The sequence below is a fragment of the Danio rerio genome, chromosome 20, assembly GCF_052040795.2.
Source record: "Danio rerio strain M-AB ecotype USA chromosome 20, GRCz13ab, whole genome shotgun sequence".
NCBI classification, from domain to species: Eukaryota; Metazoa; Chordata; class Actinopteri; order Cypriniformes; family Danionidae; genus Danio; species Danio rerio.
Genome location: NC_141040.1, coordinates 58,597,501 through 58,613,937, shown reverse-complemented (window position 1 = coordinate 58,613,937; position 16,437 = coordinate 58,597,501). Strand labels below are relative to the sequence as shown.

General features: G+C 38.5%; 1 protein-coding gene and 1 long non-coding RNA gene across 4 annotated transcripts in view; one reads left to right on the top strand and one right to left on the bottom strand.

Moving 5' to 3' along the window:
• The window catches only part of LOC147839519 (uncharacterized), a 198,477-nt gene extending 182,272 nt beyond the window's left edge, over positions 1–16,205 (top strand). Inside the window, exon 3 of the long non-coding RNA XR_015519177.1 lies at positions 15,549–16,205. This is a non-coding gene — a long non-coding RNA (uncharacterized LOC147839519). The remainder of the gene's footprint in view (positions 1–15,548) is intronic.
• LOC101884676 (MAM domain-containing glycosylphosphatidylinositol anchor protein 2) overlaps positions 1–16,437 on the bottom strand; it is a 373,415-nt gene that overhangs the window by 256,094 nt on the left and 100,884 nt on the right. For all 3 annotated transcript variants that reach the window (XM_087298727.1, XM_087298728.1, XM_087298729.1), the window contains exon 3: positions 5,457–5,606. The gene's annotated coding sequence lies outside the window, so the exon portion shown is untranslated. The remainder of the gene's footprint in view (positions 1–5,456; positions 5,607–16,437) is intronic.

Genomic DNA, 16,437 nt, shown 5'->3' with positions numbered 1-16,437 from the left:
AGTTGACGATAACAGAGTTGACAATAACAGAGTTGACGACAACAGAGTTGACAATAACAGAGTTGACATTAACAGAGTTGACGATAACAGAGTTGACAATAACAGAGTTGACGACAACAGAGTTGACGATAACAGAGTTGACGATAACAGAGTTGACGATAACAGAGTTGATGATAACAGAGTTGACGATAACAGAGTTGACGATAACAGAGTTGACGATAAAAGAGTTGATGATAACAGAGTTGACGATAACAGAGTTGACGATAACAGAGTTGACGATAACAGAGTTGACGATAACAGAGTTGACGATAACAGAGTTGACAATAACAGAGTTGACGACAACAGAGTTGACAATAACAGAGTTGACGACAACAGAGTTGACAATAACAGAGTTGACGATAACAGAGTTGACGACAACAGAGTTGACGATAACAGAGTTGACGATAACAGAGTTGACGATAACATAGTTGACAATAACAGAGTTGACGATAACAGAGTTGACGATATCAGAGTTGACAGTAACAGAGTTGACAATAACAGAGTTGACGACAACAGAGTTGACAATAACAGAGTTGACAATAACAGAGTTGACGACAACAGAGTTGACAATAACAGAGTTGACGATAACAGAGTTGACAATAACAGAGTTGACAGTAACAGAGTTGACAATAACAGAGTTGACGACAACAGAGTTGACAATAACAGAGTTGACAATAACAGAGTTGACGATAACAGAGTTGACGATAACAGAGTTGACAGTAACAGAGTTGACGATAACAGAGTTGACGATAACAGAGTTGACGATAACATAGTTGACAATAACAGTGTTGACGATAACAGAGTTGACGATAACAGAGTTGACGATAACAGAGTTAACAATAACAGAGTTGACGATAACATAGTTGACAATAACAGAGTTGACGATAACATAGTTGACAATAACAGAGTTGACGATAACAGAGTTGACAATACCAGAGTTGACAATTACAGAGTTGACGATAACATAGTTGACAATAACAGAGTTGACGATAACAGAGTTGACGATAACAGAGTTGACAATAACAGAGTTGACGATAACAGAGTTGACAATAACAGAGTTGACAGTAACAGAGTTGACAGTAACAGAGTTGACGATAACAGAGTTGACGATAACAGAGTTGACAATAACAGAGTTGACGATAACAGAGTTGACAATAACAGAGTTGACGATAACAGAGTTGACGATAACAGAATTGACGATAACAGAGTTGACAATAACAGAGTTGACAGTAACAGAGTTGATGATAACAGAGTTGACAATAACAGAGTTGACGATAACAGAGTTGACGATAACAGAGTTGACAATAACAGAGTTGACGATAACAGAGTTGACAATAACAGAGTTGACGATAACAGAGTTGACGATAACAGAATTGACGATAACAGAGTTGACAATAACAGAGTTGACAGTAACAGAGTTGATGATAACAGAGTTGACAATAACAGAGTTGACAATAACAGAGTTGACGATAACAGAGTTGACGATAATAGACTTAACGATAACAGACTTGATGATAACAGACTTAATGATAACAGAGTTGAGAATAACAGAGTTGATGATAATAGAGTTTACGATAGCAGAGTTGACGGTATCAGAGTTGACGATAACAGAGTTGACGATAACAGAGTTAATGGTAACAGAGTTGACGTAACAGTTGATTATAACAGTTGACAGTAACAGGGTTGACAATAACAGTTGACGGTAAACGAGTTAATGGGCAGAGTTGACGGTAACAGGGTTAACAATAACAGAATTGATGATAACACTGTTGATAAATAGATAACATCAATTATTTAGATATTTTGCTTTAACTTTGTCAAATTTGTGCTATAAAGCAAGTTTTTTTAATAATGTAACAAACTTTACATTTCTATTTTCATAAACGTAAAGGGACATAGCTTTATTTTTATTTTACTTTTAGTTTTTTTTGTACTTTAATTAAAATCCGACAAGTGTCTTCTTTAAAATGAGACCAAGATTGCTCTGCACACCAAAGCATTGAAGATGGGCAATCATTTAAGTTGAACGTGTTATTTTCATGTCCATGTTCAAAAAGTGAGTGACACAGTTAAGGGCTTAATACAATAATCTGAGCTAAAATAAAACAAAATTCAAACAGAATTAGCTAGTAAAGGTCACAAATAATTGCTAAGAAATTGCAAGTAACACACTGAAGTAGTTTTTAGCTAATGGAATGCAAGCCGCTGTAAGAATTATATTTTGATTGTATTGTGAGCTGTGATAATATTGGTAGTATTATGTCTGATTTCTGTATGCATGATGAAATGACGACAGGTTTCTCAGATGCACTAAATGTATTCAATTTTGACTAAAGATTATAAAAATATCTGATTTAATACAGCAAGCAGTGATGCGGGATGGCTTTCTGAGTCTAGTCCCTCTCTCCTCTCTCTTTCTCTCTCGTCTGATAACGCATTACACGCATCAAGAGTTTTCCAGATGTTTCTTTACGCAGCGATGCCTCTGAAACCGTGACAGTGTCTTTATTCGGAGGAAACCTGTGACTTCCAGATGGGTTTATAATCATTTCTGTTAAATTCACTGAAAAAAAACTCACATTATGTTCAGATTCAAGACACGGACAAACATATGTGTGCAGTAATTTGCTGTAAATTAAAGCAAAGCGAGTGTAAAAACAGGGAATGTTCTTATTTTAAACACAGTTGATTTTTTTTTTCTTATTCATCAGGGACAAATTTAACTGATACAAAAGAGAAAATGACAGAAAAAGGCATTTATAATGCTGCATAAAAGTATACTTCAAATAAAGCCTGTTCTTTTGAATGCATTTCTAAGTAGCATATTGATTTTTAACATTGATGATGATAACCTAATTTTTTTATCATCAATTTGTCTCGGTAAGCCTAAGTATAATAAGTGAATGGATAAATGGATGGATGGAAAATACATGGATAGCATTCTAATGAATTAATAAAATTATTAATAAAATTTAAACTAATACATAAATGAATGACTGAATGAATAAAATTTTAACTAATGAATGAACGAATGAATGAATGAATGAATGAATGAATGAATGAATGAATGAATGAATGAATGAAATTTACACTAACCAACAAATGAATTAATTTAATAAATAGTTCAATTAAATTGAATTTGAATGAATGAATGAATGAATGAATGAATGAATGAATATATTTAAAATATGATTAAATTATTTGTATTAAGGAAGAACTAAATAAATTATACTTTATTTTAACAATTGTATGAATGTAGAAATGAATATATTAATAATACATGAAAAATAACATGAATGAATTAATAAAACTTCAATGAAGAAACTAATGAATGAATGAATAAATTAATGAATGAATGATTTCATAAATTAGTACATTTAAATGACATAAAATGTAAATGAACTATTGGATAAATGAATTAAAGAGTGAACTAAAAATGATAGAATATATGATTGAATTGAATTAAAAATAAATTATTAAATGAGTGAATGAATGTATAAATGAATGAATAATTTAAAATTAATTTAAATGAACGAATCAATGACAAAAATACATGAAACGCATTTAAATTAATACAATTTAAATCAATGAACGAATGAATGAATGAAATTTACAAATTATTACATTTAAGTTAAATAGAATTTGAATGAATTAATTAACTAAAGAATGCACAAATAAATGAATGAATGTATAAATTAAGTAAAAAAATACATGAAAAACTACATTAATAAATTAATAAAACTTAAATGAAGAAACAAATTAATAAATGAACGAATGATTTAATAAATTTGTACATTTAAATGATATAAAATGTGAATGAACTAATGAATAAATGATTGAACTGAATTAAAAATAAATTATTAAATGAGTGAATGAATGTATAAATTAATAAATAAATAAATTATAATTAATTTAAATGAATGAATACATAAGGGATTGAATGGATGAAAAAATACATGAAAAACATTTAAATGAAGTAATACAATTTAATCCAACAAACTAATGAAAGAATGAATGATTGAAATTAACAAATTATTATTCATTCAAATGAATGGAGGACTGAATTAATTAGTGAATCAACGAGTGAATGAATGAACTAATTGAAAAATGTTCAGTGATAAATTAAATGAATGCATTAATTTACCATTAACACAATTTTAATGAATGGTTGAATTCTTACACCCATATTTGTATCTAAACTTTTGCAGTGATCAACAGCATTCAGTGATGAGCTCTGAACATCTATTATTTTTCCATGCAATCCCATAATTCCGAGCAGAGCATCAGTGTTTGACGCAGCACCAGAAACCCTCCTAAACCCTTCAGGCTTCTTTCCCTTCATGCTGTGATGAGTTTCACTGAGCTCTGCTATGGTTTCCAGTAAGTGTCATATATATAAATATACAGCCGACGCTCCACCTTCAGCGAGTATCACATCTGACTGTCACCTTCAGGAGAACCAGTAATAGAAATTAAACAGTATGTCAGTCAGCGCACACTTTCTAGAGCTTTACAGTGTGCGTGTATGTGTGTGTGTGTGTGTGTCGTCCCAGCAGACTGTCAGTCAAAACACTCTGAAATGAGGACAAATGGGGAATAAATCCTGGAGACATACCTGGATTCAGAGGTCAGACACTGCAGAGGCAACTTTACTGTCATTTATTTAAGTAATAATACATATTAATCATATATCATTTATTTATTTATTCATTAATACATTTGTTTATTAATTTAATAATTTATTTAAATGTAATTAATTCATTATTTATTAATGTATTCATTATTGTATTCATTCATTCAAATTTAGTTTAAACGTATATGTCATATGCGGCACGGTGGCTCAGTGGTTAGCACTGTGGCCTCACAGTAAGAAGGTCGCTGGTTTGAGTCTCGGCTGGGTCAGTTGGTGTTTCTGTGTGGAGTTTGCATGTTCTCCCCGTGTTGGCGTGGGTTTCCTCTGGGTCCTTCAGTTTCCCCCACAGTCCAATCACAAGCACTATAGAGGAATTGATTAACTAAATTGGTCGTAGTGTATGAGTGTGTGTGGGAATGAGTGTTTGGGTGTTTCCCAGTACTGGGTTGTGGCTGGAAGGGCATCTGCTGTGTAAAACATGTGCTGGATAAGCTGGTGGTTCATTCTGCCATGGTGACCTCTGATATTTAAAGTGATTAAGCCGAAGGAAAACGGATGAATGCATTTGTCACAGCCAGGCCAGGTTCTCCCCTCACTCATTCACCATCATCACGATCACAGTCACCTCAATACTAATCAGCCCTGCAACTGCACGTCATTCCCCTTCATCATGTCAGCACCGTAAAGTCCCTCACCATCCGCCACTCAGTGTCCGGCCTCGTTGCAAACTAGGAGTGCAGTCTCCTTATGGTCAGTGTCTATGTCTGATTCCATGTTTACTTACCCCTGTTGTTTCCTATGCTCTTGAGTGTCTCTCCTTCCTAGTGTGGTTTCTCCATGCCTCTTCTCTGGTTGTCGTCGAGCTCGTGTATCTGTGTGTCTGGCTTCCATAACTCCTCTGGTCTTTTCAAATCATCTGGTCTTCATACCCATCCTGCAAAGCATCCACATCTGAGTTCTGTTGTTACACTCACATCTCTGGTTCTGTTTCCTTTTGTGACAATATTCATTCATTCATTCATTTTCTTGTCGGCTTAGTCCCTTTATTAATCCGGGTTCACAACAGCGGAATGAACCCCCAACTTATCCAGCACGTTTTTACGCAGTGGATGCCCTTCCAGCCGCAACCCATCTCTGGGAAAAGTATTCATTCATTTAAATTTAATTAAAATATATTCATTCATTCATTCATTCATAGATTCATTCAAAGTTAATTTAAATTAATTAATTTATTCAAATTTATTCTAAATTCATTCAATCAATTTAACCAAAATGTATTAATTAATTATTTCAATCATTTATTATTCATTCTTTCATTCGTTTAATTCATTCATTTTCACTTCATTCATTAATTCTTTAAAATGTAATTTTTTATTCAATATGGAATTAACAAATTAATTCAAATTTTATTTAAATTCATTTATTCAATTTAACTGAAATTCATTATTTATTGAATTCACTCTTTTTTCATTCTTTCATTCGTTTGTTCAATCAATTTAATTATATTCATTTATTTCACTTTATTCAAATCTTTCATTTTTCTTTCTCTTTCTTATTTCTCTATCTTTTCCTTTTATTCCTACCTTTCTTTCCTATTCATTCATTCAATTATCACTCATTCATTTATTCATTCATTCATTCTGTCTTTTGTTTTTTGTAGTTTGTTTAAATTTCTTTCTTACTCATTCATTCATTCATGCATTCATTTATTTATTCATTCAATCTTTTCTTTCTTTGTTTCAATTTCTTTCTTTCACTCTTCTTTTTTTCTTTCCCTTTCATTTATTCATTCAGTCTTTTACTTTTTCATGTATTTCAGTTTCTTTCTTTCCTCATTCCTTTCTTTCCCATTCATTCATTCATTCATTCTGTCTTTTGTTTCTTAGTTTGTTTCAATTTCTTTATTCTTTCTTTCTTTCTTTCTTTCTCTCTTCTTTCTTTCTTTCTCATTCATGCATTCATTTATTTATTTATTTAGTCTTTTGTTTTTTGTTTCAATTTTTTTCTTTCGCTCTTTTTCTTTTTCTTTCCCTTTCATTCATTCATTCATTCATTCATTCATTCATTCATTCATTCATTCATTCATTCATTCATTCATTCATTCAGTCTTTTGTTTCTTCATTTGTTTCAATTTTTTTCTTTAGTTCTTTCAGTCAGTCTTTTGTTTCTTCATTTGTTTCAGTTATTTTATTTCCTCATTCCTTTCTTTACCATTCATTTCTTTACCATTCATTAATTCATTCATTCAGTCTTTTGTTTCTTTGTTTGTTTCAAGTTATTTCTTTCTGTTGCTATTTCTTTCTTTTTCCCCTTTCATTCATTCATTCATTCATTCATTCATTCATTCATTCATTCATTCATTCATTCATTCATTCTGTCTTTTGTTTCTGTTTCTCTTTATTTCCTCCTTCCTTTCTTTTTCTTTCTTTCTTTTTTGCTTTCTTTCTTTCTTCCACTATGAAAAACCTGTCAAGAAAGAAAGGTTTCATTTACATCTCACTCCAATAAAACTGAATGAGAAGTGAAGGATAAGGGCAGTAATGGCTCTATTAATCTTATTATAATCAAACTCCAGCATCTACATTTTGAATCCTGACATGATGTTTCTGTTCTCTCACAGTGTGACCTGACAGCTCGTTTCTCTCAGCTGCAGATAATCTAAAGTCAAATAATCTGAAGGCTGCAGATCTGAGCAGTCCTGAAGAAACACTGATTTTCTCAAACGCTTGCGTATTTTAGTGTTGATTTACTGCTGTGTGTGTGTGTGTGTGTGTGTGTGTGTGTGTGTGTGTGTCCTTTATTCAGCAGATGAACAACACATTCTGATTGAGCGAATGAAGGCTTTATCTAAGCATGCGTGTGTGTGTGTGTGTGTGTGTGTGTGTGTGTGTGTGTGGATCACAATGTGTGTGCTGATGAGCTCCATCACGGCTTCATCAGGTACAGCACTGAAGTGGCTCAATTAAAGACACATTACAGTAAACACTTCCTGCAGCTGTTCCACACACACACCCACACCCACACCCACACACAGACACACACACACACGGACGGCCACCCACACACTGTACACACACATGTGCAGAGACAAGTGCACACACGCACAGACAGACAGCACAAATACCCACACACGTATGCACAAACGCATATGAACACACCACGTACAGAGTGCAAAGAGTGGTTGCTAGGGTGTTACCTTGGTGTTCCAGGTGGTTGTCAAGGTGTTACTAGGGATTCCTGGGGGCTTGCTAAAGCTGTGCAAATAGTGGTTGCTAGGGTGTTGCATATGTGTTCCAGGTGGTTGCGAGGGTGTGACAGGTATTTTTTGAGCGATTGCAAAAACTGTGCAAACAGTGGTTGCTAGGGTATTACTGGGTGTTCTGAGTGGTTGCCAAGGTGTTACAAAGATGTTTTTGGGTGATTGCAAAAGCTGTGCAAAGAGTGGTTGCTATGGAAGTTACTTTAGTGTTCCAGGTGGTTACCAGGATGTTATTAACATATGTTGAGTGCTGGCAAAAGCTGAGCAAAGAGTGGTTGCCAGGGTGTTACTTAGGTATTTTGGCTGTTTTCCAAGGTGTTACTAAGGTATCGTAATATATTAAATATATGCAAATATAATATATATAGAGTAAATATATGCAAAGAGTGGTTGCTAGGGTGTTACTTAGGTGTTCCAGGTGGTTGTCAATGTGTTACTAGGGTATCCTGGGTGCTTTTTAAAGCTGTGAAAAGAGTGGTTGCTAGGGTGTTATTTAGGTGTTGCAGATGGTTGCCAGGGTGTAACTAAGGTATCCTGGGTGATTTCTAAAGCTGTGCAAAAAGTGGTTGCTAGGGCGCTACTTAGGTGTTCCATGTGGTTGCCAGGGTGTTACGAAGGTATCCGGGGTGATTTCTAAAGCTGTGCAAAGAGTGGTTGTTAAGGTGCTACTTAGGTGTTCTGGGTGGTTTCCAGGATGTTATTAACATAACTTGGGTACTGACAAAAAGCTCCGCAAAGAGTGGTTGCTAAGTTGTTACTTAGGTGTTTCAGGTGGTTGCCAATGTGTACCTAAGGTATCCTGGGTGTTTTCTTAAGCTCTGAAAAGAGTGGTTGCTAGGGTGTTATTTAGGTGTTTCAGGTGGTTGCCATGGTGTTACCAAGGTATCCAAGGTGATTTCTAAAGATGCAAAGAGTGGTTGCTAGGGTGCTACTTAGGTGTTCTGAGTGGTTGCCAAAGTGGTACCAAGCTGTTTTTGGGTGATTGTAAAAGCTGTGCAAAGAGTGGTTGCTATGAAAGTTAATTAGGTGTTCCAGGTGGTTTCCAGGATCTTATTAACATATTTTAAGTACTGGCAAAAGCCAAGCAAAGAGTGGTTGCTAGGGTGTAACTTGGGTATTTTGGTTGTTTGTCATGGTGCTACTAAGGTATCATAGGTGCTTTCTAAATAAATGCAAAGAGTGGTTGCCATGGCGTTACTAAGGTATTTTCATGGTTCTTGCAAAAGCTGTGCAAAAAGTGGTTGCTAGGTTGTTACTTAGGTGTACCATGTGGTTGCCAGGGTGTTGCTAAGGTATTCTGGGAGAGTTGCTTTGGTGTTCAGAGTTGCTGATACTCTGCTGTTAATGCATTCTGAGTAACATTAATGAAATAAAGCAAATATAATATCACTGTCTCCTAATATTTACTGCTGTAATGTAAAACCGTTGCCAATGTTCCTCTTCCACGAAACAGAAGTGTGTGTCGTGTTTGACCCCGTGACGCCTTCAGGAGCTCCTGATTTTGATACGTAAATCGATGCGTCTGTAGATCCGTCAGAGTCTGAGTCAGCTGAGGCGTATCGACAGCAGAGACGCTCCCGAGACCCCCACATGCCCTCTTCATCACTCCATCCTGACCAATTAACTCCGCTAATTAGTAGAGGATCGTTCATCGTGTGCCGTATTCAATCATCTTCATTAACCAGCCCTTAAGAGGCCCAATCTGAAGATGTCAAGCATTCAGTCTACAAGGCTTGATGTTGATGCACAGTAAGAGAAATAACTACATGCTGTCCAGTAGATCTGGCACCGTTTCCATCCCCATAATACAAAACAAATCTAAAACATCAGAACCAAAGTTAAACCAAAACCTTTCCTGATATTCTCAACACACTCATCTGAACACACCATTAGACTGCACACTGAAACATTAAAATAAACTACCGCCTGTGTTTTCCAGCATGGTTAAATGATGTAGGTGCACACCAACACACTGTAGCGCCAAAATAAAATTGGCTGAACAGGAAATCTATGATTGGGTGTTGCTATGGTTTTCTGGGTGGTTGCTATGATGTTGCTGAAGTGTTCTGAATGGTTGCCAGGTAGTTGCTAAGATGTCTATGGTGCTTGCTGGAGCTTTACAAAATGTGGTTACTAGGGCATTAACAAGATTTTCTAAGTGCTTGCCAGTGCTTTGCTAATATATTCTGGGGGTTGCTAAGGTGTTGCTAAGGTAATCTGGGTGGTTGCTAATGCAGGTTGTAAGATTTGCTAAGATACTTTACAATTTGTTAGGAAATTGCTAAAAGTGTTCAGATGATTGCTAGGATGTTGCTAAAGTGTCTTGGGTGCTTACTAAAGCTGTACAAAAAGTGGTTGCTAGGGTGTTATTAAGGTTTTTTGGACCGTTGCCAGGGCATTGCTAATGTATTCTAGGTGTTTGCTGAGGTGTTGCTAGGGTATTCTGGGTTTTTGCTAATGCAGGTCTTGAGATATTGTCAAGTTATCCTAGGTATTTGTCAGGGGATTGTTAACAGTGTTCAGGCGGTTGCTAGGGTGTTCCTTAAATGTTCTGGATGGTTGCCAGGTAGTTGCTAAGGTGTCAAGAGTGCTTGCTAGAGCTTTACAAAAAGTGGTTGCTAAGGCATTACTAAAGTTTTCTGGGTGGTTGCCAATGCTTTGCTAATATATTCTGGGCGATTGCTAAAGTTGTTGTAAGACTTGCTGCTAAGATTACTTTACAAATTGTCAGGCCATTGTTTAAAGTGTTCAGATGGTTGCTAGGATGTTGTTAAGATGTATTGTGTTTTGCTAAAGTTAAGCTAAAAAGTAGTTGCTAGGGTGTTACTAAGGTTTTCTGTTGCTAATATATTTTAGCTGGTTGCTAAGGTGTTGCTATGGTTTTATCAAGTTATCCTAGGTATTTGTCAAGGCATTGTTAAAAGTGTTCAGACGGTTGCTAGGATGTTGCTAAAGTGTTCTGGATGATTGCCAGGGTGTTGCTAAGGTATCTTGATTGCTTGCTAAAGCTGTACAAAGAGTAGTTGTTAGGGTGTTACTAAGGTTTTCTGGGTGATTGCAAGTGTGTTGCTAATATATTTTAGCTGGTTGCTAAGGTGTTGCTAAGGTACTGTCATGTTATCCTAGGTATTTGTCAGGCCATTGTTAAAAGTGTTCAGATGGTTGCTAGGATGTTTCTGAAATGTTCTGAATGTTTGCTAGGGTGTTGCTAAGGTGCAGGCACGTCCACAACCTGCCCTTTTTAATCTTGGATAGAAAGTGCCTTTAACCCCCCACCCCCCGCTCATCAGTTCGCGACAAACCACCCCTACCCCTCTCCGCTCTTTAAATGTTTCATCCTGCACATGCCCCTTGGAAAGTCTCTGCACGCGCCTGCTAAGGTGTCTGGGTGCTTGCTATAGCTTTACAAAAATAGGTTGTTAGGGTGTTACTAAGGCTTTCTGGGTGGTTGCCAGGGTGTTGCTAATACATTTTAGGTGGTTACTAAGGCGTTGCTAAGGTATTCTGGGTTTTTGCTAATGCAGGTCTTATGATATCGACAAGTTGTTCTTGGTATTTATCAGGGCATTGTTAAAAGTGATCAGAGGGTTGCTAGTATGTTGCTAAAGCTTTCTCTGTGGTTGCTAGGGTTTTGCTACGGTATTTTGGTGGATTGTTAAGGTGTCGCAAAGGTGATCTAGTGGGTTGTTTGGGTTTTGCTAAAGTATTTTACTGGGTTGCTAGGGTGTTGCTAAGGTATTCTGCTGGGTTGCTAGGGTGTTGCTAAGGTATTCTGCTGGGTTGCTAGGGTGTTGATAAGGTATTTTGGTGGGTTGCAAGGGTGTTGCTGAGGTGTTGTGATGGGTTGCTATGGTGTTGCTAGGGTGTTCTGGTGGTTTGCTAGCATGTCACAGGTGTTCTGGTGGATTGTTAAGGTGTTATTAAGGTGTTCTGGTGGATTGTTAAAGTGTTGCTAAGGTATTCTGATGGGCTGCTAGGGTGTTGCTATGGTATTCTGCTAGGTTGTTGCTAAGGTATTTTGGTTGGTTGCAAGGGTGTTGCTGAGGTGTTCTGGTGGGTTGATAGGGTGTTGCTAAGGTGTCCTTGGTGCTTGCTAAAGCTGTGCAAAGAGTAGATGCTATGGTGTTGCTAAGGTTTTCAGAGTGGTTGTCAGTGTGTTGCTAATATATTTAGGTGGTTGCTAAGGTATTCTGGGTTTTTGCTATGCAGGTCTTATGATATTGACAAGTTGTCCTGGGTATTGTCAGGGCATTGTTAAAAGTGATCAGAGGGTCGTGGGATGTTGCTAAAGCTTTCTGTATGGTTGCCAGGGTGTTGCTAAGATATTCTGTGTGCTTGATAAAGCTGTGCAAATAGTGATGGGTGAGATGTTACTGAGGTGTTCCAGGTGGTTGCCAGAGTGATGCTAATGTATCATGGGAGCTTGCTAAAGCTGTGCAAAGAGTGGTTGCTGGGGTGTTACTAGGGTGTTCTGTGTCATTTCCAGGTGGTGGTTTAAGGTTTGTGGTTGTCAAGTTGTTGCTAATATGTTGTGTGTAACAATATAAAATACACAAAGTTTACATTCTTGCACCCAACAACCTGATCAGGAAGGCAAACTGACTAGAATTAGCTCTTAGAAGGAAATAAACACAATGGGAAGCATCTGTATATCTATTAAACATCACCCTTCGCCTTTAAGATCTATTTTTAGCAGTGGAGCAGTTTATCCCGCTCTTCAAGTGGCGCCGTTTTGCAGTTCTCTATTCATCCGTTTCAAGTGGCAGGCAGACATGGAATACATCATGACAGTGTCATTTCCCTTTTGTCTGCTGGATTGATTTCATTCGCTCCCGCTCACACAATAACCAAACACACTTTCAAGCTACATTTCAAGAGGAATCAAGAAGAGCTGCAGACCGACATCAGAAACAAATCCTGTTAGCCATCCAGAGGAGAATCAGTTTACTACAGCCCTCTGAAGCTCCCTTTAACATCAACTGTCTGTTTCCTCACACAGCATCATTCAGCAGTCAGAGTGGAGCATGGCTGCTGATACACATTTACTGTGATCTGTGACATTATGCTAAACATCTGCGTCATCTATCAGGAGATCTGAACGAGCTCCATGTGTCATGCCTAAAGTGCCATAATGCTATGGTGTTCTGGTGGGTTGCTAGAGTGTTGCTAAGGTATATTGGTGGGTTGCTAGGGTGTTGCTAAGGTATTTTGGTGGGTTGCTAGGGTGTTGCTAAGGTATTTTGGTGGGTTGCTACGGTGTTGCTAAGGTATTCAGCTGGATTGTTAGAGTGTTGCTAAGGTATTCTGCTGGGTTGTTAGGGTGTTGCTAACGTATTTTGGTGGGTTGCAATGGTGTTGCTGAGGTGTTTTGCTGGGTTGCTAGGGTGTTGGTAAGATATTCTGGTGGGTTGCTAGGTTGTCACTGATGTGTTCTGGTGGATTGTTAAGTTAATGCTAAGGTGTTCCGGTGGGTTGTTAGGGTGTTAGTAAAGTATTCTATTGAGTTGCTAGGGTGTTGCTAAGGTATTCTGCTGGGTTGCTAGGGTGCTGCTAAAGTATTTTGGTGGGTTGAATGAGTGTTGCTGAGGTGTTCTGCTGGATTGTTAAGGTGTTGCTAAAGTATTCTGCTGGGTCGCTAGAGTGTTGCTAGGGTATTTTGGTGGGTTGCAAAGATGTTGCTTAGGTGTTTTACTTGGTTGCTAAAGTATTCTGGTGGTTGGCTAGGGTGTTGCTGAGGTGTTCTGGTGGGTTGTTAGGGTGTTGCTATGGTATTTTTGGGGGGGTTGCTAGGCTATTGCAGAGGTGTTCTGGGTAATGTGTATGGTGTTGCTAAGGTTTTCTGGTGGGCTGTTAGGGTGTTGCTATGGTATTTTGGAGGGTTGCTAGGGTGTTGCTGAGGTGTTCAGGTGGATTGTTAAGGTGTTGCTAGGGTGTTCTGGTGGGTTGTTAGGGTGTTGCTAAGGTATGTTGGAGGGTTGCAAGGGTGTTGCTGAGGTGCCTTGCTGGGTTGCTAAGGTATTCTTCTGGGTTGCTAAGGTCTTGCCAAGATATTTTGTTGGGTTGTTAACGTGTTGCTAAGGTATTTTGGTGGGTCACAAGGGTGTTGCTGTGGTGCTATAGTGGGTTGCTATGGTGTTTCTAAGGTATTCTGCTGGTTTGCTAGGGTGTTGCTAAGGTATTTTGCTGGGTTGCTAGGGTGTTGCTAAGGTTTTCTGCTGGGTTGCTAGGGTGTTGCTGAGGTGTTCTGCTGGGTTGCTAGGGTGTTGCTAAGGTGTTCTGTTGGGTTGCTAGGGGTTTTCTAAGAGTTTCTGGTGGTTTGCTAAGGTGTTGCTTAAGTTTTCTAGAGGGTTGCTATGGTATTGCTTAGATAATTAGATTGATTGCTAGGGTGTTGCTAAAACATTCTGAGTGGTTGCCAAGATGTTGCTAGGGTTTACTGCTGGGTTGCAAAGGTGTTCTGGTGGGTTTCTAGGGTGTTGTCAGGATGTCCTGTGACTATAATGTCAAATAAAAACAAGTATGATCCATAGTTATGGTCAAAAGGTATGCATGGCTAAACCAGCAGAGCTGCTGCTACTACTGTTTAGTGTGTGTGTGTGTGTGTGTGTGTGTGTGTGTGTGTGTGTTTGTTTAGCACTTAGGCTCAGTGTTGTGCTGTTATGCGTGACGGCAGGTCACCAGTGAGCGCTCCATCAACAGCTCCAGCACAGGCTAATTACAGCCGCAGGATCTGATTGGTCAGGATGGATGTGGCATTATGAGTTCAACATGTAATGACAGCGGAGCCCGCAGCCAATGAGCTGTCAGTCTCTGAGGCTCCAGGGACGCTTAATTGCAGCTCCTGCACTCCTGCGTTTCCCCTGCGTCTGATGAGATGCCAATACAGACTTAACCAATCAATGATGGAGACACCACCACACCATTACACTACACTTACTGAGAGCACACGCACACACACACACACGCGAGTACTTTCAAGTGTTACACTCACACATTACTAAAACTTCGCTTGTGCAATTAAACTTTATGCAACAAAAATGTTAATAAACTGCTTCTTAATTGTTGTACTACACTTGTACACACACACACACACACACACACGCACACATACACATACACACACACGCTCACAGGTGCACACTCTAATTAACAAATTTTGTTACATAGATATTTAAATTTGTATGTATATATATTTTACATCTAATTATTAAAAAAATCAAATATATGCAAGCATATGTGTATTTATATGTACATATTAAATATGCACAGCACACACATATGTATACTCATCAGCCACTTTATTAGGTACACCTTTCCAACTGCTCATTAATGCAAATTTCTAATCGGCCAATCACAGGGCAGCAGCTCAACACATTTAGGCATGTAGACATCTACTAGGCATGGTTGTTGCTGCCAGACGGGCTGCTCTGAGTATTTCAGAAACTGCTGATCTACTGGGATTTTCACGCACAACCATCTCTAGGCTTTACAGAGAATGCTCCGACAAAGAGGAAATATCCAGTGAGCGGCAGTTCTGTGGGCGCAAATGCCTTGATGATGAGGTCAGAGGTCAGAGGAGAATGGCCAGACTGGTTCCAGCTGATAGAAAGGCAACAGTAACTCAAATAAGCACTCGTTACAACCGAGCTCTGCAGAAGAGCATCTCTGAACACACAACACGTCCAACCTTGAGGCGGATGGGCTACAGCAGCAGAAGAGCACACCGGGTGCCGCTCCTGTCAGCTAAGAACAGGAAACTGAGGCTACAATTCACACAGACTCACCAAAACTGGACAATAGAAGATTGGAGAAACGTTGCTGCTCTGATGAGTCTCCATTTCTGCTGACACATTCAGATGCTCGACTCACAATTTGGCATCAACAACATGAGAGCATGGATCATCCTGCCTTGTATCAGCGGTTCAGGCTGGTGGTGGTGGTGTAATGGTGTGGGGGAGATTTTCTTTGGGTCCATCAGTACCAATTGAGCATCAACGCCACAGCCTACCTGAGTATTGCTGCTGACCATGTCCATCCCTTTATGAGCACAGTGTCTCCATCTTCTGATGGCTACTTCCAGCAGGATAACGCAGCATGTCATAAAGCTCAATCATCTCAGACTGGTGAACATGACGATGAGTTCACTGTACTCAAATGGCCTCCACAGTCACCAGAGCTCAATCCAATAGAGCAGCTTTGGGATGTGGTGGAACGGGAGATTGGCATCATGGATGTGCAGCCGACAAATCTGCAGCAACTGTGTGATGCTATCATGACAATATGGAGCAAAATCTCTGAGGAATATTTCCAGTAGCTTGTTGAATCTCTGCCATGAAGGATTAAGGCAGTTCTGAAGGCAAAAGGGGTCCAACCCGGTACTAGTAATGTGTACCTAATAAAGTGGCCGGTGAGTGTATATTATATTATATTATATATATATATTTGACTGCTACACAGACAGCAGTGGAGATTCAGTTTGAATGTAAATACGTGAGTCTGTTTACTC